General features: G+C 41.5%; 2 long non-coding RNA genes across 20 annotated transcripts; both read left to right on the forward strand.

The window, feature by feature from the left end:
• The first annotated feature begins 2,788 nt into the window (after positions 1 to 2,788).
• Positions 2,789 to 7,503, forward strand: LOC139833399 (uncharacterized). 8 transcript variants are annotated; one of them, XR_011749080.1, is made up of 10 exons: positions 2,789 to 3,309; positions 3,416 to 3,458; positions 3,684 to 3,834; positions 4,023 to 4,084; positions 4,372 to 4,699; positions 4,862 to 4,938; positions 5,121 to 5,197; positions 5,592 to 5,707; positions 5,810 to 5,929; positions 6,417 to 7,503. It is a non-coding gene; the product is annotated as an uncharacterized lncRNA (long non-coding RNA). The 8 variants fall into 8 exon arrangements; XR_011749082.1 differs by having other exon boundaries at positions 4,866 to 4,938; XR_011749084.1 differs by having other exon boundaries at positions 3,416 to 3,440.
• Positions 7,504 to 7,514: 11 nt separating this feature from the next.
• Positions 7,515 to 18,417, forward strand: LOC127312427 (uncharacterized). 12 transcript variants are annotated; one of them, XR_007858331.2, is made up of 10 exons: positions 7,756 to 8,688; positions 9,474 to 9,640; positions 11,102 to 12,489; positions 12,577 to 12,599; positions 12,737 to 12,830; positions 12,921 to 13,084; positions 13,178 to 13,403; positions 14,780 to 14,838; positions 15,481 to 17,536; positions 18,133 to 18,417. It is a non-coding gene; the product is annotated as an uncharacterized lncRNA (long non-coding RNA). The 12 variants fall into 12 exon arrangements; XR_007858340.2 differs by adding an exon at positions 7,515 to 7,640 and having other exon boundaries at positions 8,483 to 8,688; positions 11,102 to 12,830; XR_011749088.1 differs by adding an exon at positions 13,561 to 13,671 and having other exon boundaries at positions 11,102 to 12,830.
• The last annotated feature ends 3,832 nt before the right edge of the window (positions 18,418 to 22,249 follow it).

Genomic DNA, 22,249 nt, shown 5'->3' on the forward strand with positions numbered 1-22,249 from the left:
TCTACTGCTGGTTTGTTGATGTTTACTGGCAGTGAGCTACATGTCTTAATAACAATATTTATGCACTTCTTCTCCTCATATAGCTCAATCATCTGCTCCACCTTAGTCATTCCATCCAGTTCTTCCATTCCAGCAACCCCTATGTCCTTTTCTTTCACAAAATACATGCAGTCATTGATTCCATACCCCTCTAACTCAATTATAGCTAACAAATTCAGATATGTGATGTCTGATCGGCCTAAACATAGTTCTAAATTGTCCTGTCCATCTAAATTGAACCTTACATCCCAAATTTTGTCATCCAGACTACAAATATACAGAGGAAGAACAATTAATTCTCTATTTTGCCTAGCACAAATCGGTTACACACTTTGTCTGACAGGAAGAACAAAAGCTGAGAGAAAGGAAGGACTTACTCGATGCCGCCGACGAATCCTGATGTAAAACGACTGCTGGAGGCAGGGTTCTCCTTCCAAACATTGGCCACGGTGGAGGCGGCGGCTTTCTCCGGTGAATAAAACATCAGGGTCGACGGATTTGAGCTCCCGCAGCAATCCACGTCCGCCGCGACCTGGCCTTCCAGATCGGCAACCTCGTCGTCAACGCCATCCTCTCTTCCCGCTCCGGCGCCGCCCTCACCATCAACGGCACCGTCTCTTCCAGCTCCGGCGGCGGCGGTGGCTGAGGTGAGGTCGGACGAATCCACCACCGAGAGTAGGCCCCCCAAATTGGCTAACTCGCCGTCGCCACCCTCTCTTCCAGCTCCGGCGCCGCCGACCGGTGAGGTCAGGCCGGACGAATTCGCCGCCGCCATGGCTATCGTCAGTGCGCGGGAGAGGGAGAAGTGAGGGGAACTGCCTCCAACCGTGTTGGAACGGTGGAAGTTAGGGCACCGACCGCGCCGTTAACGGACGCTAACGCGCACCGTCTATGCTGTGCCACGTAGACCTGACAGTGGGCCCGTTTCGTCAGTTTCGTCATTAACATCGGGTCGGACGTGAATCAGTGGACCTTGCAACGTGTTAACCGTAGAGTGGTGTTTTTTTGAAAAGAATTCGAATAGTGGTTGCTTTTTGAAACGACTGCCTGATATGTGGTGGTTTTTTGTAATTTTCTCGTGGTCTCAGGCTGCAGCAATCCTCCTGCCAAATAACAAATTTTACAATTTGGTACCAGATTACCAAGCAGAATAAACAATTAGTAAAGAAATAGTGCAAAGCAGCCACACCATTTCATCTTCCTCCCGAAGTGGGTGCCCTGGGACCTGGGTGGAAGAGCGACGGTGGGGAGAAGACGATTGTGGCACCATGGCAACAGACGGTGGTGCCAGGAGAGGATGCGGACCAGAGGCCGCTCCCTACTCCACACCCTCCTCCGCGTCCTTGATGGTGCCGCCGCCTCCTCCTCTTCCTCGCCCATCGTCCCCGCCCCTGCAGCCATGATCCATGCAAAGCTATAGATAGTAGGTGAGCAGGACAGAAAGTGCCGCCCAATATAATCAGGTATGGGTGGTGGCTGCTCACCTCCTATGCCATTAATTGTGCGAAGAACCAAATCGTCGGAAGTCAACAGGAAAATAACTGGACGGGCTGGAGTATCCTGTTTCTGGGCCGCCTTTGACAATCTGTCGGCCCGACAGAGGAGAGTATGTCCCGGTAGACTTGCGGAGTAGCAGCCCGGTTACGGTGTCAAACGGTAACATGCAGAAAGTTAACCACGCGAGCGGTATCTGGAGCGTCCAATTTCGTGATCGACGGCCGACGAGGTCAAAACGCTGTGAGGAGGCGTAGCTAGTTCAGTTTTACTGTTAACTAATTAGCTCGTCTAACTGATCAGTCATTGTATTTAATGAAAATCAGAGAAATGTCTAGTGATTTTTTGCGAAAACTTTAAATTGTGGTGGTTTTTTTTAGCCCTAGCCACAAATGTCACGGGTTTGTTTGGCAATTTTCTTAGAGTGCTTACTCCATCGAAGGAAGTGAAACCGTGTCTAGGAGAAACTAGACACTTTTTTGATATAGTAGAAGCGGGATTGGCGTGACAATTTTGAAATTCATCCCTGACAGGAATCGAATTCCGGTCGTTGGGGTGCGTCACTGTGACCCCAACCAGTGGACTAAATAAGGACACGTCGTCAATTGCAGATAACGTTTTGGAAGTGAGAGGGAATGTAGTAGGACATTCCCTTTTTAAAAACACAAGATCGTTAGGTATTAGGTACAAGATCTATGAAATCCAAGTTTCTTTTAGCTTTATCCTAGGCTAGCTTGTTGTCTTTTTCGCTCAAGTTTGAACTTTTGCAGGGCACTCTTGTAGCAAAGCACCAGGGTCTTTGACTCGTGCGAGCGCGTCCGAACTTGAATGTGTGAAAATCCATTTATCCAGCCAGTTACGAGCAGAACGTATTAGGGGCAACTTCCAGGAGCAACGTGGATCACGGAAATCACAGCCACGCATGTACCTCGGCAACAGTTCTCGGTAATGGATCGGAGGTAGTGCATCTAAAGGTATAAATGATGCCCCCCATAGGGGGCTTCACAGCGAATAGCGCTTCTGGTCCGTCAGATCTTCCCATCGGTGCATCTTGTCCGTTCATTCTTGCCTCTCCTCCCACTAGATAAAACCATGCAATGCCAGTGTGCTACCCGCCTGAGGCTGCTGGTGGGCCCCACCATCGTTCGGGCCCGCTTGTCGGTGACTGTGGGTGAGATTGGTTTCAGTCAGGCGTGGTTGGGCAGGACAAAAGTATCACTCCCCGTGCGAGACAAAAAGGTCAGCTCCCCCAATCCCCTCCCGATCTTCTTCCTCAATCCCCTCCCATGCTTCCAAACCCTAGCCAATCCCCACTCACGCCCAGCCTCGCCCAATCCCCGCACGCGTTCATCCTTCCCCAATCCCCTCCCCCTCCACTCCACCTCGCAGATCTCCTCGTCTAGCCACTGCTCCATGTGTTGGTCGAGCTTGCCACGCCACCGTTGCCGTGAGGGAGAACGGGCTGGAGCTCGCATTACCACCAGCAGCGGAAGGAGGAGGTGCAGGTGAGCTGCGAGGAGGAGGAGGAGGAAGGGGCGAAGCAGTGGGAGGTCCGAAGGCGGCGGCGGTCGGATGGAAGCGGAGCCTCTCATGGCTGGACGAGGCAGCGATGTGCGGGGCGAAGCAGCGGGAGCTCGGACGGTGGCGGTGGCGGTTGTTGGACGGCAGTGGGGCCTCTCATGGATGGACGAGGCAGAGACGTGCGGAGGATCTTCTCCATCCTTGACTTCCTGGCGTGGTGGGGCGGTTCAGCCTCAAGAACAAATCCATCTGCAGGTTCGTGGATCCCTCCCTGCCCTCTCTCTCTAATCCCCATAGATCCTTCTCTGTTTGCATGTTTCTCTCTCTCGAATCTCCACGTATCCTCATTTCCTTTGTGCAGGTCTCAGTTTATCTATGCCTACAAGGTGCTTGACAAAATACATGTTAGTCTGATATTGCTCTGCTGTTTAGAATTTCGTTTTCCTGAAATTTAGCCTAAGTCCGTAGTAAATCAAGTTCCTGGTATTTTTTTTTTCATTGAATCTAATTTTGGATTTTTCTCTTATTGAGTACTGTCTAGACAATCATTTAGATCTTGAAATATTTCTGTACGATTTTTATTAACAACAATCTTCAAAGGTACTCATGCTCCTTATATTTGCTTGCAGATGTAAAATACATTTGTGCTTTTCTATATGATGTACATCCAGAAAAATCCTTGGGCAAGATTTAAATCCTTGACATCTAATGGCTACATATGATTCTTTGTATTGTTGTAACTCATGGATTGGAGAAAAATCCAGATAGAAAATGCATACGGTGAGCTTCACTTTTTCACAACATGCTGCTATCTGATTGTGTGTACTGGAAAAGCAAGATTTAGCCTTGTTTTTGCTGAAATGCAAGCATCCAATTCATTTGTTGGTACAGAGGAGTATACTGCTATGTCTGTTGGTTTTTCCTCATGTAGCAACGTTTTTTTTTTGCCATGTTTTCATTTCCCCCAGTTTTCCATGATGGAGATAATTTAACTCACACACTGATCCATGAAGACCTACTGTTTATCCCTGTAAGCTTGCTTCCTTTTTTCTTTGTTTTGCATTTCAATTTGCGTTATGGAGTCTTCGGTATTGGTTATAATTTCCAGTGCCTTTAAAAGTCTTGCGATTGGTATTCTAGAGTTGTATATCATTTAGTTAAATATTTTTTATTCCGGCATGTATGGATTTCACAATGTTTCTTTGGCAAAACTGATTGGATAATTTTCTTTGGACCCCATTTTCAATCATATAACTAGATCAGTTTTCATAGATGATCTCTTTTCGTTATCAAAGCATATGCATTTTTCGGTCGCAGGAGGAGGGGCTTCACACGCGGCGCGGGAGGATCTTCACCGGTCGTAGGAGGTGGGGCTTCACACACGGCGGAGGAGGGGCTTCACACGCGGCGCGGGAGGATATTCACCGGTCGCAGGAGGAGGAGGAGGAGGATGGATGGCGGCCGCGTCTTCCTCCTGGCGAAAGTTGCGCGGCCTCGTCCAGTACATGGTGGAGCAGCTTGACAAGGAGATGGGCAGCAGCGGTTTGACCAGGGAGGAGGCGACCACTCCCGACCGCATAGCACGCAGTGACGGAGCGCTGCTCCTGCCGGCCGCTGCTGGCCGCTGCCGTCCGCCGCACATCAGGTATTCGCTAACCCCTTTTTCCAGTCTCTGCTAGCTATGTGCCTGTGTGTTATGTGTTGTGCAATTCGCTCAAGATATGCAAGGTTGGCTTGATCTGAATTCTAATGGTTGTGCGTGTGTTGTGCACCAATTTTTCTGGTGGATCATTGGCGGAGGAGCAAGGTAGAGTTGCCGCTCCTGAAGTTTTTGACGTATCCGTGAGGGACAAGTGCAGCGTGAGGGACCACTATGAACTCATGGTATGAAGTGTTTTTCTTATTCCCTTCATGTATTACATCAAAGATTAGAGTATCAGGTAGTATTTAAGCATCATTTTTAAAAAACTTGGAGCGCGGAACCAATCTGCAATTTCTAGCTTCCTCTGTGTATGAACCTAATTCAGTGCTATCTTGTGACTGTGGAGATTAACTTTTGTTTTCAGATGTTATACAAATGAAGCTAAATGAGATATGACATATTTTCCAAGGGAGATATTGGAAGGGTTTCGTCTTGCTTCAGGTAAAAGAACTGAAGGTCCCTTTGTGTCTTTCTTAGTTTGTGCAAGCACTTTCTCAAAATAAAAGTAACAGTGAAAATCCCATCTGTGTATGTAACTTTTGATTTCTGCAACCTACATCCAACTCCTATGTTCGTGTAGTGGTTTAATTGCCATGAGCATTAGATGCAGGTGTATCTTTTAGTTGATAATATAGTAATGAACTTTATCAGTAATATTCACATTGTAATATCTTATCTGTGATCAAATTTATATGATTCTTATACACAGTAAAATTTCCAAAAGCTTTTTCATGTTAATAGCATTGCTGAGGATCAAAGAAAATATGCAGCTAGCAGTTCCTTCTGCACTAAACATGAGCGAACCGTAGATCATTTAGGTGACCATTCTTTGTAGGAATGCAGCCTCCTTTCGGTACACAGACTTAGGAAATCAAAGCGATGGCAAAACACTCTACTGCAAGTGTTGACTTGAGGATATCTCATGAATGTGTTATACTCCTTGACACTCAGGTAGAGATGAAATTATTTTGCTCTCGTGTGTTCCTAATACAAGAACATTTGAGCTAAACATCTTGCTGCTAATATTTTTGAATAAAAAACAATGTCATGCAGCCGGTATACAGTCCATCCATCCTAATTGATATGATGATGCCAGATGGTTCATCAGCACTTACTGTTCTTAGTGGTGATCCATTACCAGCAGATCTGGCCGGTGAGATAATGGGAATTCAGGTAAACACTTCACTTAATTAAATTCTTACACTCGATTGTATTACTGCTAGCTTTACTTTGGTAAATCCCTGTATTTTCTGTTGTTCTGCAAGGAAATTCTGTAGCTAGGTGTTTTCTTGGCATCTGTCTGTAATAATTAGTTGGTCGAAGGGATTAATGTTTTTTGCCATGTGGGAGCTCATACTTACGGTAAGTTGTCTGGCTATTTTTTTTATATCAATACTCCTTTCATCGGAGCCTTATGATCTGGTGTTCACCTTGTAAGCAGTGCCAACTGTTAATTTTGTAGAGGAAACCCAGTTTCTTTGAGCCTGTTAAAGTAGTCTACGCATAACAACATAACCGTTTTGATATGGTTCATAATTAAGTAGGTGAATTATCATCTAATTTCAACAAAACTAAAAGCGGTACCGATGTTACACTTCATAGTATAATCTTACATATATAATATATATACCTAATTTTCTGTTTATATGAAAAATTGCAGCCGGAGCAACTCAGAGATGGTGCAGGGGAATACGTTCACCAATCTTGATATATTTGGACTGACATATTGTAGTTCCAAACCATACAGTCATCTCGGCCATTCATTAATACTTTACTGCTATGAATTACTTATGCCTTGCTGCCTTAAGTTGTGCTATGGTTCTTCCTTTAAAAGCTTGTATTTAAGTGTAACCTATCCAATTTAAGTGTATATCCACTGTGTATCTAACCCGGCTTAGTTTCTCTTTTCATTAGCTTTCTTTCATGATGAGCTGTCGAGTTTGCCAGTTCCTTGCTTCTCTGGGTAACTCAGGGTGTTATTATGGATCTGGTTATATATTTAAGTGATGCATGATCAGGAGTAATTTTCCCTACCATGATTTTAGTTGTTTTTGCATGTTCACTACAACAAGATTCTATTAATAGTAAGACGGTCGGTATGATCCACTTTCAATCTCCTTTGAATATTAGGTTTAACTCAAAAATAATGTAGGGAACTGTCTGCATGGAACAATAAACTGTACTGAAATATCCTTAGTACTCAAGTTGGTTCTTGAACTGTCAAAGAAACAATAGAAGCATTTGCGAAGGATTTTGATTTGTATCTATGCCATAATTTCCAAGTCTATTCTTGACATTGACCTAGGTTTTTTGCCAAATCTACAGCAGAAGCATTACTCTATGTGGGCAGCCTCTTCCCCTGTTTTCCTTCAGTTTCTTAGCTTTCTGAGCATCATTTGAAATATGATGGGCTTGTTTGATTTTATTTAGTTCAGTTATCTTGGCAGAGCCAAATTTATGTTGTTGTTGACAGTACTCTGATCATTTTGTATGGTCATGTCCCCTGGCCCCTTCCCATATTTACTGTATTTTCACCTTGTTTATGTCGACCTGGTGAATTTATATCAGTTTTTCTGCATTTCATAATTGACACCCTTGAAGGTGCAAGGTTGTGGCTCATAAGTCATAACTTGAATTATGGTGTTTGAATGCATGCATCTCTGATAGAAATAGAGACATCAAACATGTAACAGTTAGCCATGTTTACTGAAACATTTTATCAAATTATTTTGTTTCCCCGTTCTTTGTGGATTGGTTAGGAACGAGGAGTGCGCCTATGCCTGGTGATTAAAGCCTGCAGCAAAGATGTGGCTGGCTGGTTGTTGACTACTCCCTAGCGCAGAAGATTTCCATGGCGTAGTTAGGCCGTGGATGTGACCCTTCAGTATGCCCTTCTTTCTTGTGCTCTGATCTGTTCATTTTCTGCCGACGCTGAGCTACAACAAGAGACTAACGTTAGTGGGATATCAGGTGCTTGGTCATAAATTCATTAGGTACACATCATTTATGGTGGTGTTCGCTACAGTCTTCTATATATGATCTCTCATAGCTGCTTGAATCTTTTTTTCACAATTATCACGTCATATAGTTTCGCATATTAAATATAGCCTTACTATTTTCTGTGTACCCGATGGAGCAATGTATGTGAATGTTTATTTTTTAACTCTACTTACTGTAATTGGCTAACTAATTATACATTTTTTTTCCTATCACGCAATATATACTATTTAACTTTAGCTCGCATTGGTCAAAAGACCTAGGTGTACAAGAATGTTTATTTTTTAACTGATCCACCATGTATTTTCTACTTACTGTAATTGGCTAACTAACTATACATTTGTCACGCAATATATACTATTTAACTTCAGCTCGCATCTATCAAAAGATCTAGGTGTTTTTTGCCCTCCTTTCATTTGTTCATCTCCAGATCCGGAATTACAAATTCGTCCATGTGCTTGTGGTTACACAATGTTATGTTGTTCAGCCAATTCTAGAGTTCAGCGTGCTCCATTATTCTAAATTTTGTAGTGTGAGTATTTGGCACATGTTGGTCTAGTGCATGTTGAATGTGCTATTCTATCTGAACACATATGGCTTACAGAATCAGGTCCTGTGATGTTTCTTTCCCGGTCACTTGCTAGCCCAAGACCCAGCCAATCAAGTTAGGCTGGCATGCCATCGTGATCAAAACCTGATGTATAGTGTGGTCTGTTTTGTACATTGCAGCGTGATATAGTAGTCTCCACTCTATCTCATGAAAGGTTGTACTCTCCTATTGGTTGTGGAATATAATTTCTTCATGATCCTCTGCCGCAGCCAAGGAACTACAGGGCAAATTTCTACCATACATCGTCTTGGCCTCTTCACACCAGCCCAGTACTAAGCATTACCACAACGAGGAGTTCACAGCGCTGACTACGCTAGAAGTTCATGTTATATTCTCTTTGCTTTACTTAATTTCCTCCCTCTTCCCCTGTTTTCTATAGATTTGCGCCAGTGACGCTAGAAGTACAAGTTATATTACCTGACATGTCCTCTTTTTTCCCTTATGTTTTCTATAGATCTGAGGATTTAATTCTTGCCCCAAACTTACATATGCGGTGTAGAGTTGGAAACATATTTGGAAAACAAGATCATGTACTAATAATTTTTCATCTGCGCCCTGTGGGTGCTTTATTTTGCCATCTACTTATATGATTTATGAATTGTCCAAGGAAGTCCATCATGGATGCTCTCAAAAGTATCAAATCTAGCCTTATTAATAACTTGAACTTCTTAGGTCCGTCTGTCTATTTTACTGCCTTCTAGCTCTGTTAGATGTGCTCTCATGGATGCGTTCACACTTCTTTCTTAAACCAATGCTACCCAGGTTGTCTCCTTTTGGTTTTCTGTTATTTCTTCAAAAAATTGTGCATTTTTATATATGGACCTGTTTACCTCCCTGTTCCGAACCAAACATAGATATCGACAATGCGTAGCTAAATAAATTATCCATTGGATCTCTGTCTTGCTAACAATAGTGCATGTACATGAAAAAATCAATTAGTGTGTGCAACCTTTTTATGGCAGTGAAAATGATAAGTATATTTGATTATTATGCAACCTATTAATGGTAGAAAGCAATTAGTATTGATTACTATGCTACTTGGCTAATTTTCTAGCATTACTTCGCTATAAAAAATATTGGGTTGTTAAATTTCTCATTAATGGAGCTTAGTTTCATAAGGGACAAAGGAGACAACCTTTGTTGGTGCACGGTCTTGAAGAGGCTGGTCTCGAAGAGGTACTAACCTGCACCAGAAGATCAAGGAGTTCACTAGGCCCTAAGGTGATTTCATAGGTGATTAAAGATCAGATGCTTCACATTATCTGCAAGCTCGCGAGGTACATCTCTTCCTACTTCATCTACGATTGTTAGGTTGCATTCCCTAATCCTTGTCTGCTCATTCGTTGATTCAATTATCTCCTGTACCTTCTCTGTAAATATTGAGGCAGCTGGCTAGGGTGGCATAGCAGTGCCTTAGACTTCTTGCGGACAAGTTGGTCTTATATTTCTGAAGTTTTCGGGTAACTAAGAACCTATTGAATCAAATGAGAGTAGCTTGCATAGCTCTATGGTAATTTGATTAGCTCAGAACAACCGAAGGTTAACAAGATGCCAGGCTATTAGCTCTAGAATTCTATTGGAGACACATGAAGAACTTACCTTTGCTATATTTCTATTATGATTATGAAAGCTCACATATCTATGAATATAATATCTTAAATTTAATTTAGAGTAAATAAAAAGGTGGCAGACGAGGTCTCATCCACATGTCACTTAAAAAAAGGAGGAGTGCAATCAGTAATCTCTATCTATTCCCAACCTTTTATTATTTTCCATCAATCACCTTTTATTGTCCAAGTTATGCTGGAAGAAAATATTTTTTTTTAAAATGGATGGTGGTTATTCACATTTTGGGTTGAAGTGCTTTTGTGATGAAAAAACCTTAGTGCATATATCTTTTGGTTTGGCTGTTCTCTATACCTATAGTTTTTCTCATCTCACCTCTCTTGACACAGTTCATATCACAGTCCCAAAGGCAAGTAAATTGCTGAGTACCATTTTTAATAAGAGTACAATATATATTTTTCCTCTAATCCTTCTACACATATTGCTCTTCCAATTTCCATTCCCTAAATTACTTAATTTTGTCATAGCTGAGGCTGGATGCTCCATTTTGTTTGATGTACCATGCAAGACTTACAGGATTTCAGTGACAACCTTAACCTATACAGCTTGCCACTTACCAGGACTTCAAGTCATCATTAGATTTTGTGTGGGTACTTTGCTAAATTGATTCAGTACTTTTTGATTATTCCAGAGCATATGATTTACTTGAATTTTCAACATAAAGAAAAATATGGCCTTCTGAATAGATGAAACCCATGTATCAGTCAGATACAGAACCAAAATAAGATATAGATCAGTATAGATATGAAAAACTCTATCGTCCTTATAAGATGGTACCATTCATACATAACAAGTTACGCCGGAGGGTAGCCCACACTTGACGGGCTCTTGTGGCAAGGCCCTCCATCCATGACTCACATCGGACAATGATCCAGGTCAACTTTTTCTCCTTTTATTGGTTCATCTCGAGTTCCAAAACCAAAATAAGCTAGTAAAGATTTTTCTAGCTGCGCAATAACCTTTGTGATACAATCTATGAATTCAGCCATGTGTTCTTGGTTTATATTGTTGGGAATTATTCAGGCAGCTTTAGAGATTGGTGTGCTCCATCATTTTAATTATTTATCGTCAGTCTTGGGCCTGACAGAATTACTAAATCCAACTCATGACAGATCTGCACGGAATCAATCGCAGAGGAAAAGATCCTGAGATCGACATGAAGCAAGGACAGAACAAGGCATGAAGATCAACGAGCAGCCGCATATGATCGTGGCGGACCTATTGTTCAATATTGGCGAGAAGCCGCACCTGGTGTTCACCCAAGATGGCAATGAAATGATGGTGAGGTAGAAGGTACCCCTCTAAGACAGCCCTGAAGGGGAACATGATGTACCGGACGACATGAGATGTGCATACTGGTGCCCAATGCAATCTTTCTTTGCTGACTTATCTCTCACATGCAATAAAGATTTCAGATATGCTTATGTTATGTCCCTTCTCACTAAAGATAAAATTGTCTGACTTAAACAATGTAACCAAGAAACAAATCACTGATTCTCACATTTGGGAGATCCAAAAATGTTCGAGCTTATAAAAGAACAAAATTTGTTGCTTCCAGTAACTAATAAGTATGAGATTCAATAGTTATGGAGATTTTTTTTTATGTCAATTGCTTCCAGTATTTTAATATTGGTAGTAAATTTTTATTGCTTTACTATGAAATGAACATTGGCACAAGTTTTACGGGCTCGTGCGCCAATGCGCACATCTAAATCTAGTCTAAAGGTGTATATGATGCCCCCCATAGGGGGCCTCACAGCGCTTTGGATTTTCGGCCGTCAGATCGAGCTGACGTGGCGCGATCTCAGCCGTCGATTTCGTCCAGGGTGCGCGGCCCTCCCACGAACCCGCGTTTTATCCACGGGTCGTGTGAAAGCCCGCGCGGCCCGTTCGCTCCGCTCTCACCTGCCTCGCACGTCCTCCTCTCCCCCTCGCGCCCCTCGCATCGCCGCCGCCGCCGCCGCCAGCTCCCAATCCCGTCGCCCCCTCCTCCTCCACAATCCCCTGCAGCGCCTCCTCCTCCAATCCTCCCGCTCATCCTTCCCCAATCTTCTTCCAATGGCAGCCGGCCACCAGCCCAGGAAGCTCCTCCTCTAGGGCAGGGACGGCGAGCTCCTCTTGGGCGGGCGGCAACCGCGTGTCGTCGGACGGCGGAGATGGCTGGGGCGGGCGGTCAGAGCAGCGTCGGTCGTCCTCCTCCACAGGCTCTACTGCCGGAGGCTGCCCCGTCGGGCGAGCAACAACAGGATGCCATGAGGCGAACGATTGACGCATGTGAGAAGCCAGGACAAGATGTTGAGACGGAGGCGGGCTCACGAGCTGGTTGACCCCTGCAGACGCATCCTCGACTCCGTGGTGAGCGGCGGCTGCTGCATCTGGTTGCCGGCGCGGCTCTGGCCCCCATCCTCTACTCCGTGTTGAGCAGTGACCGATGCTTCTGGTCGCCCGGCGCTGCTCTGACCGTGTGGTTCAGCTGCTCCTCTCCCTCCTCGAGGTTGAGGTAAAAGTGGAGCCCAACTCCTCCTCTTTGATTTAATCTCTGGAACACCTCATCTCAGATTGTGCAGATCCATTTATCTATGCTTAGAAGGTGTTTGGTAAAAATCCTAGGTAAGATTAGTGTATATTTATGCTCCATCTAGCTATTTGCAATCTTGTAACTAGGGTACTGGATGTTAAGGAGAGAGATTTATACTTCTATCCCTTTTCATTAACAATAAATATGTTGTCCTTTATGTTTGACTCAGCTAGTCATGTGAAGCACAATAAATTTGAAGCAAAAAAAGTCTGCCTACAACTTATCAATGTCTTGGCCAACGAGGGCACCGAGAAGATGTCCGGGTAATTATATTTTGAAGTTTTTGTGGGCTTACTTCTCTAACATATTGATGTGCCATAATTCTTTAATTGCAATATCTTTGTGATGTGCAGTTTCGATTTGCTAGAGATTTTGCCACTTCAACTATTGTGTAAACCTTTTTGGACCTACGCGCCAAGATCTCATCTGCTACAAGGTTCACCAGGTTGGGCGTGCAACCTGGAGCCAACAGTGTGCTAGCTATTGGAGAATGTGTGGGAGGGCATGGTGGCATAAGGTTCTCTTTCGAACAAACACTCTATTTGATCGATATCAACCTCCTTTAGTTTCGATGACTCTGTATGACAGGGAAACATAATTGTCGATGCAGTGCGAGTGCTCAGTGGTGTTATCATTTGGAGGCAGATAAATTATTTGGTGGATCAGTTTGCAGCATGTACGCCTTAATTGACCAACACTGAAAGTGCCAAATGGAACACTACAGAGAAATGGAACAAGTGTTTCTTATTGACAGTCCAAATCTTATAATGAAGACGATAATTTGAAGGGAGATGGTGCAGCTCTAATTACGGATGATTTTTGCGAAGAGGAACAAGGTGATCTGTCACTCCCTGCCTAGACTTGTTCCTCTGTATGCCAATTCTTTACTGTGATTATATTCAAGTGATCTCTGCATTATACTGAACATGTATTTTTTGTAGCGTCTGTTTGGAATTCTCATGCTGCATCTGTCTAGCTTTGATTCTTTTATAGGATATACTCTAATCTGTAGCGAGATTCTTATTGATGATATTGATGGTGAATCTCCGGTTGCAAGAGAGCATATTTGCCTTGAGGGATGCCAATATATTTCCATCTGTAGATGTAAGTGATTCGTCAAAGATGTTGTATGTGAAGCAATCACAAGTGCATCAGGGGATATATATCTTAGGCCTTATATACTTTCCCTGCAAGAGAACAAAAATTCCAATAGCCTCTTTTTCAAATGATTTCTAATGGCTGGCCAATATCATAGATCTTGGTTGGGAGCTAATATCCAAATTCTTGTGTTAGTGCAATGAGGTTAATTTCCATATACCGTAGTTTGCTGAAAAATTGTTTTCATAATAAGTGGTACATTAATTTCTCATTTTCTACAGATAAGTGTGTTTGTTTGTTTTCAATTTTTTTGAGAATGAGTATCAGCTTTAAGTTGCTGTTATTTCTACCATTTGACTTGGATGTGATAGATTAGTTTCTCATTTCTAAGATCCCTCTCTTCCTCCTTGAAGAATGTCCATTTTCGATATTCATGATTCCTGTTGTGAACATATTATTTCAAGTCCTAAAGAGGATGTTTCTCCATCCTTATTGTGCGATGTGGCAAGGCAGTCTGTGAGCATGGTATTGCAATGGTCAGTGGTGGCTTGCGTCGCCGTGTACTGATTAACATTCTCCAGCGCCTATTAGCTGCTTCTCTCCAGCCCTGAGTAAAATTTTATGCTACTCAAGATGATTTTTTTATCATGGCTTTATAGATATCAAAATATCATCTAGAGAAAACAATTAATGGGCTACATATGTGTTTTCTCCTGTCCATGTTCATTTCACACCCATTGAGCTATCGAACAACATGATGAAACGTGTAGTAGGGCATGCGCAAATTTATTTGGAACCAGCTAGCACCAAATCTGAGCTAGATGTTACTAATAGGTTCCGAAGGAAGGTTTAACTGGATTATAGTCTGTTTTATAGGAAGTGGTGCTTACTATTTTTGTTTGGTTGTATTTATAATAGTGTGATCCCTTTATTCTGCTAGAAACGTGAATTTGTTGAAAACATACTCTATTAAAAATATAGTCTCCTGGGCAAGTATATAATGACATTCTTTAGTTGTTTATATGTTCTTTTTATAATCAACTTTATTTGCATGTTCATGTCCCTGCTTTCTTTTATAAATAACTTACGCATAGCTTTCCATTTTTCTCCACAGGATAAATTGTGAAGATGCTTGAGGTACACTATCGCCATCCCTTCCTAATACCTCACTAGGTACCATTTCTTTTAGCCAACTCTTCTACGTGCACTTAGGTTTTACGTTTGTCCATTGAAGCGCTCTATACTCCCATTTGGAGTGGGCATAGCTAATGAAATATAGAACGATTTTTTATATCCATATTGTGAGGTTGCTACGAATTAAATTGAGGCTCAGCTGCTAGATAGCGTGCAAATTACCAAGTGCCTGGTATCAATGTGTTCTGTTAATAAAATGGTACTGTTGTTAGAAGCTTCTACAAGATATGTGCTTCACTTTAAGGGCATTTCTCTTTGGAATAAATTTGCATATGCAAGATAAATATGTATATTTTTTAAAAAAATATTAATCATGTGCCGTATTTAGCAGTGGTTGGTCTTAAACCAGAAAAAACTGGTATCAAATTGTTTTAGTTCTGATCTTTGTCAATTTGATGGGACTTTATAGCTATCAATTATCTATATGGTTTATTTCATTTCGTGCAGTTCCTTCTTCGCCCAATTATAGTAAATACACAATATATGTAATTCAAAAGAAATAATGTTATTTAAGTTTTACTTTTGGTGATGACTTGCCCTCCTAATCATATGCTTATGATGTTTCATTTCGTACTATGATCCTAGATTTTGGATTTCTAATAAGGATATATGATTTTGCAGCGTTGTATTCAGAGTTGGGCAGGAAGTTTGCTATATGAGACTACATACAAGTTACATGTTTTGTTCTTAATTATCTTTCCTCTGTATTCATTTTTCATTGTTTGGGGATCTGGGAGCAAGTTTATCATCTGAAACTTACTTCCAGTTATAGATTCTGGTCTCATCTTACATATTTGTTAACACATTTTCAGTAAATGGGCGATGTATGGACAGGCAAGTTGCATGCTTTACATTGCGATTGAGATGATATTTTCTCTTTTATTTTTTCTAGCACTAGAAAATATAACGGTTTGGCGACTAATCATGTTCTGTAGGGCGTGCGACTGCTTGAGCTTGAAGAATCTTTCTTCCACCGGCATGGTTTTTTAACAGAGTGCTTAACTTACATTCATTCTGACTTTACATGCTTGATCTAGATGAATTTATGCCAAATGATCTACTCACTAACTCAAATTCACGGATATACATATTCCAATGCATTTTATATTCTTCCTGTGATCGCTTGCCTCATCTTGCGGATGCCTCAGTAGATGTATGTCTAGCTGGGATGAATGCTGCGAGATTTTGATGTGCCTGTGGTGATGAGCTTCTGAATGATCAGTCATTTTAATTTACAATGGAAAATTTGGTCATGTGTCGCGACTTTCCCATTTACCCGTTTTGTATTTTATTTTCTGTTTAACTTTCGTGCTTGACCTAGGAGTACTCAGAGAAAGATATTAGTGTGATGATTGATCCGGAAGCCAAGATGAACCTATAGATTGAATGACACTGTGGTCTTTCTGATTGAACATTTTTTTTGAGGTATCCTCTAATCACTGCCACACTCTTGCTGTCAACTCACTCTGCATCCATGCCTCTCACCCTAGATAGTCCAAGTAGAGGATAAGGAGCTGAGGTTACAATGTGCAAAGCTCTTCTGGTTATGACTATTTAATGGCCAATACACTTCTTTTGATGAAATGATCAATAAGAGATGAACATACGTGATGCTCTTAAGCAGCGACGAGTTGTTTGAGGAAATGCCCATAAGGGAATAAAATGTGAGTATACATGGTAATATTATTATATTTTGTACTAGCTATGTTTATTCCAATGATTCAAGAAATGAAAGAACAATTGGAATAAAAAATATTTGTTTTATTTCTTTGAAAATACTAGAATTTTAGGAAATAACTTGCCATGTATAGGTACAATCTTACATAGACTACAATCTTTGTTTTACAAAAGGATTAAAATCCCAAATACAAACTTGAAATTAATTGGTGAGGGCGATATTTTTTGTCTTCCTGTGACTGGCACCCCTTTCACCGGTTATTTAATTGTAAAAGGTAAACAATGTTATATGCATTCTTATTTTCACTTAAGTTTTCATAATTAATGAAGTGATGGGTAATACTATTTTTCATTTTATGTGATAAATCACACAGCAATCATGTTCTATCTTCCAGTGGACAATGTATATTGTACTGCTATGTTATATTTATTGGGACATTCGATTTTCATGCCATTTTTCAGAATCATGGGTTAACATGAACATAATATTTTATCATATTTCCAAGTTATAGACATAAGGCAATCCAGCTTAATTATTATTTTGTCATTGCCATGCTCTAGAGTACCCAATATTTTGAGTAAATGAATGCTTGCTGAAGAAAATAAGAACAACACATAAATGAATATTTATTGATTTTTTTAAATAAGTGAGTAAATGGATGTTTTCCTGAGGACAATTAATGAATGTTTTAGGATCTAACATGGCTGATAAGTTTGGCCTGCACTCTGCTTGAAGCAATCAGGCATGTCTTGGTCATGGTGTGGGTGATCGTGTTGTATGGTTGTACATCAGAAGAATTTGTTTATGATCCGAAGTTCTATTAAGAACTCGAGTGTTTTCTGGGTTACAGTGACGGGCTTTGGCTTGTGCCCTCTCTTAAATAATTTATGTTCAATATATATGATCCCTGCAGTTTCAGTATAAACAACTTTTGATGTGTTGTGGACAAGTCACGATATAGCTCTATGGACATGGACTAAAGATTGGCAAAGGAGTGAGGTGATTGAACTTTTATCTCAGTTTTATTTTATCGTTGGTCAAGATCTTTAAGGATGTGATTATCTTTTGTTCGCATCCAGTACTTTTTCATGGTAGATGGATTTAATTTATGGTATTCTTGCTTTTAAGGTGGTGAACTGCCTATCATCAAGGCCGTAGTTCTTAGTTACAATTTGTTGTTGCTTTTAAATGTGATTGTTGTTAGTGCTGATTTAGACAGCCGTTATTGCCAGAAAATTGGGTTATCCTTCGAGGATCTTAATCCAAATAGTATAAACCGTTTACAAAATGTCAATGTACCCACGTAGTTGCAATGTAGACATTGTTAGACTCTCCTTTTGTGCATCAACTATGAGGCAGCATCATCTTGACATGTTCTTTTTCAACTTTAGTCCGACTCTCTCTTGTTCTGCATCACTTGGTTTTCCTCATAATACCACAAAATTGAAACAAAAGATAATATTTAATGTGTAATGATTTGTTTTCTCTTTGGCAGGAGATTTACAACTTTCATATATTGTCCATGGTTGTAGGAGTGTAGCCATGTAATTACATGGTATTTGAAACTTTACTCTATTTTGCTCTTCTATTAACAGGTTGGAGTTATATGGCAGCCAGCAAGGTCATCAATATCTCTGTTACTACCATTGCCACATTCAATTTGCCAGATGTGCTTTCTTATAATGTTACCAAGCATATGCCAATTCATTTCTCTGTCCATATAGTTGTGATAATGTCAGCATAGCTGTTTGTTTCAGGCTCAACATGATATCAGCCTCTGCTTCTAGCTTTTCTTTTTCCAGGAGTCTTAGACTTCTCATGGATGTATCTTTTATGTTCTTAACATTCTATGGACTAAATAATATTTGTTATTCCTTTTATGGTCGTTTGGTACAAAGTGGAGCCCCGTGGATGCATTTTTTCTGTCATATGTGATATATTTCCCTACATTCTCTACATCGATTTGTATGCTTAACATAGTGTTTTACCATGTGCTAAAATATCATTTATGTATGCGTGATGCACATGTTTTGTTAAGATTACCTGGTTCTCTCAGCATGCTATAAAGTGCTTTACAAAAATGTTTATTAATGCAAAAGTTGAGGCTGTGCGCCTTTCCTAATTGCGTCTCATAACAAAGAGTATGAGCTTCAGCAGTTATGGAGATTTGCAACTTAATTGCTTCCAGTAAAACCTAAGAATATACAAAATGAACATTGGCATAATTTTTACGGGATCGTGCGCCAAGGCGCACATCTAAATCTAGTCTAAAGGTATAATAGATGCCCCCCATGGGGGTCTCACAATGATATGAGCACGTGGACCGTCGGATCTCTTCATCGGTGCATCCCGTCCGTTCGTTTTGGGCACTCCTCTCACTAGCTAACCCCATGCAATGGCCAATTGTTACCCGCCTCCGGCTGCATTTGGGCCCCACCTTTGCCGGCCCCGCATGTCAGCCACTACGGTTGGGATCTATGTCGGTGCGCATTGGCATCTGGCAGTTGATCTCAACCCGCAGGGGTAATTTCGGTCTTTCAGCGCCTGCCATCTAAAAAACGAGATCGACTGAGGAAAACCCTAGCCGCCTTTGCCCAATCGTTGCGCATCCTCTCTCCCAATCCCCTCACTCCTCTGCCCTTCCTCCTCCTCCCCAACTTCTGCGATACTCTCGCTCGGCCGTGGAGGAGTGCTTGAGGTGGAGGCCGCCGCTACCGTGCACGACAAGGAGGCGAGCGGGGAGGGCACCGTCAATGAGCACATCGAGGAGACGCGCATCGACGCGCGCGAGGAGGTCGGGCCAGACCGCCAACGAGCGCATGGAGGGAGGCTCCGCCAGCGTGCCTCTGTCGCTGATCTGTTGATCCCTCCTCCTCGTGGCCTCCTCCTAGAGAGGTGCTGGATGGAGGTGGACCAGCGGCGAGGTACAGCGCTGGGCTGGAGGTGGACAAGCAGCAAGTGGCGGCGCTGGTCCGGAGATGGAGGAGGAGCAAGTGGCGGTTGATCTAGATCCCCTACATCCATGTTCCTCTCTCACGTCCCATGCAAGCATGGCCCTCTCCCATGGTCCTCTTCCCTTACCCCCTTTTCACTTTATTGGCACTTGATAGGAGGATGAGAAGAAGGCATCTGTGAGCCGTGTTTTTTTTTTATCTTCAGCACTAGGTTGAGTCATCTCCCTTTTCCCCCACCAAAATCAACGTTTCTGCAAGATGATGTAAATCAACATCTTCAAAGAAGGCTCCAGTTCAAAACAATCCGAAGCAATGAACAAGGTAACCTGATGCAGCGAAACTTAGTTTACATGGTGACCATTTGTCGTACAACATTAGGATTGAGAGCTATAAATAACTACTTTATTTCATAATATGATATGGACAGTGACTAGACTCTTCTCCAACAAATTTGGATCTTTTATTTTCCACTGATATGGTGTTGATTGATGTATAATCATTTTCTTGTTTGTGCTTATTCAACTCATATGTATTTATATCTGACTTTGTGCACTGTCCTCAATCTGTTGAAGTTGCCATCGTGCAAATTCACATGAGAAAAACTTGGAGGCATGTGCATGTTATGATTCTTACAGTAGAGACATCTTCAAGAATGGTGCAGAACTATTTCACTTATCTCCGTGAAGTTGAAGTAGCCGGCAGGAAGGGGAGTCCCTAGATGTGTTTGAGAATTGAGACGGAAGAACCACACCTACTGTTGTGTGCATGTGCTTGATGATTGGATATTCATGTGTTTTGATATGGGCTGTTCTGAATTTTTAATTTAGTGTACAAAACACTCACTGAAAAGTACCGAGTGATGTTGCAAATCTGACTGATGGAACAACTGCTCCCCTACCCACCATTGTTTTTGATTGAAGAATGGGCAAATTTATCTTGTATCTGCATCCGGTGTGTTTGTCTGACTTGCACCCTCTTTGTGTAGCTGGGTTTGGGTCACTACCTTGCGTCGAGCTCAGCCACCATACTACGATGGCCTGGAGAAGGATGCACCCCCTATTCTAGATCACCATGGGAGAAGCCGACAGCTATTTGTGTGAGATGACAAGGTGCCTCTCTCTCTCTCTCTCTCTCTCTCTCTCTCTCTCTCTCTCTCTCTCTCTCTCTCTCTCTCTCTCTCTCTCTCTCTCTCTCTCTCTCTCTCTCTCTCTCTCTCTCTCTCTCTCTCTCTCTCTCTCTCTCTCTCTCTCTCTCTCTCTCTCTGGATGGTTTCTGGTGAGTTCACATTTGGTAGAAATCAACTACGCCTAGGTGAGAATTACGGACATGTTCTGAAATTTCCTTTTTGTTTCATGTTGATTTCAGCCATCCGCGTTTGCAAAGATTAAATTGGATGCTCATGTATTTCTTGGCAATCGGCTGCAGATGTCATATGCACCTTAGTTTGAGAGATTTTTGGATACCAAGGAGAAATCGAAGGTCGGGAGAAACGAAGTCCTCGATCAAATAAGATGTATGGTCTCACCATTTTCCATAAATAGCTGCATCTTACAATTTACTGTTGTGATGAGAGAATGTAACCAAAAGATATTTCAGAATTGGCATCATTGCTACTGCATATTTCTTGGTACTCAAATAATTACATTTAGATACTTTCTTGCATTTTTGGGCTTCTAGCGAAATCAGACCTGATGCTTGCTTTACATATCTAGATGCAATCTTCTGTGCAATAGTTCAGCGAAACATCAAATGATATTACTTATTTTAGCCAAATGTTATTTCAGAATGGATTTTAGCCATGCAAACAAGGCAGAGACTATTTATATGTAGTCTCATTTGCTTTCAGAATATCAGTATTGGATTATCTTTGCGGCGCATCATAATTTCGAGTTCGAGAAGAAATAGCTTTCCTCATACTCTTGGTGGCTACGGAATCAAGTGTATCTGAGAGTTGTCCTTGGACATTGACTGGGTCAGACAACAGAATTATATGGTAAGTGCTAGACACTAATATTTACTAGCTTCCTCATATTTCTTAGTATAGTGGTGCAAAACGCGTTCTCACCACTCATGATTTGCAGGTGGCTACTTTGTTCTCTTATCTATTTATCTGTAAAAATAGGTCATGCGTGGCAGTTTGTTGGATATGTAAATATGGTAAAATTATAATTAGCTGTTAAGATCAAAATAGTGTCCCCAATGCATAAGATATTTTTTTAGAGTACATACAATTTCATTTTGCTTCAGTTTGGTCTAAAACATATGATCAGTTGTTCATATCAAAATACATATGTCTTCCGAGCAATTAATCATCTTATTATGAGAACTGGTGTTTTCTAAAACGAAGTAGGCACCATATTTGTCCCTTATAAGGACCAGAAGCGTGCTTATTTTAATTTCCCTTATAGTGTATATTTAAGTTTTTGCCATATGACTCATTCTTTTTTGTTACGTTTAGGGTAAGAACTAAAGAGAAGAGTCCGTGTTGTTTTCGAGAATATCAGAACTGGTCCCCTAGATTTTGTATTATTGAGATAAAGAGAAGGATCTGAAGCCACAACCCCTTCTAACATTTAATTGTCTGTAGGAAATGGTGCACTCTCTTGGTTTAAATAGATAATTACCCTACTTCAAAAAAATAGATAATTACCCAGCTTAAAAACTTAATTGTACTGCTCCTTGGCCGTACAGATTCATTGGCACCTTTGCTTTCTGCAGTTCTAATTTCAGTATACATATTTATTTGACGGTCCTACTT

Source organism: Lolium perenne, chromosome 7, assembly GCF_019359855.2.
Source record: "Lolium perenne isolate Kyuss_39 chromosome 7, Kyuss_2.0, whole genome shotgun sequence".
NCBI classification, from domain to species: Eukaryota; Viridiplantae; Streptophyta; class Magnoliopsida; order Poales; family Poaceae; genus Lolium; species Lolium perenne.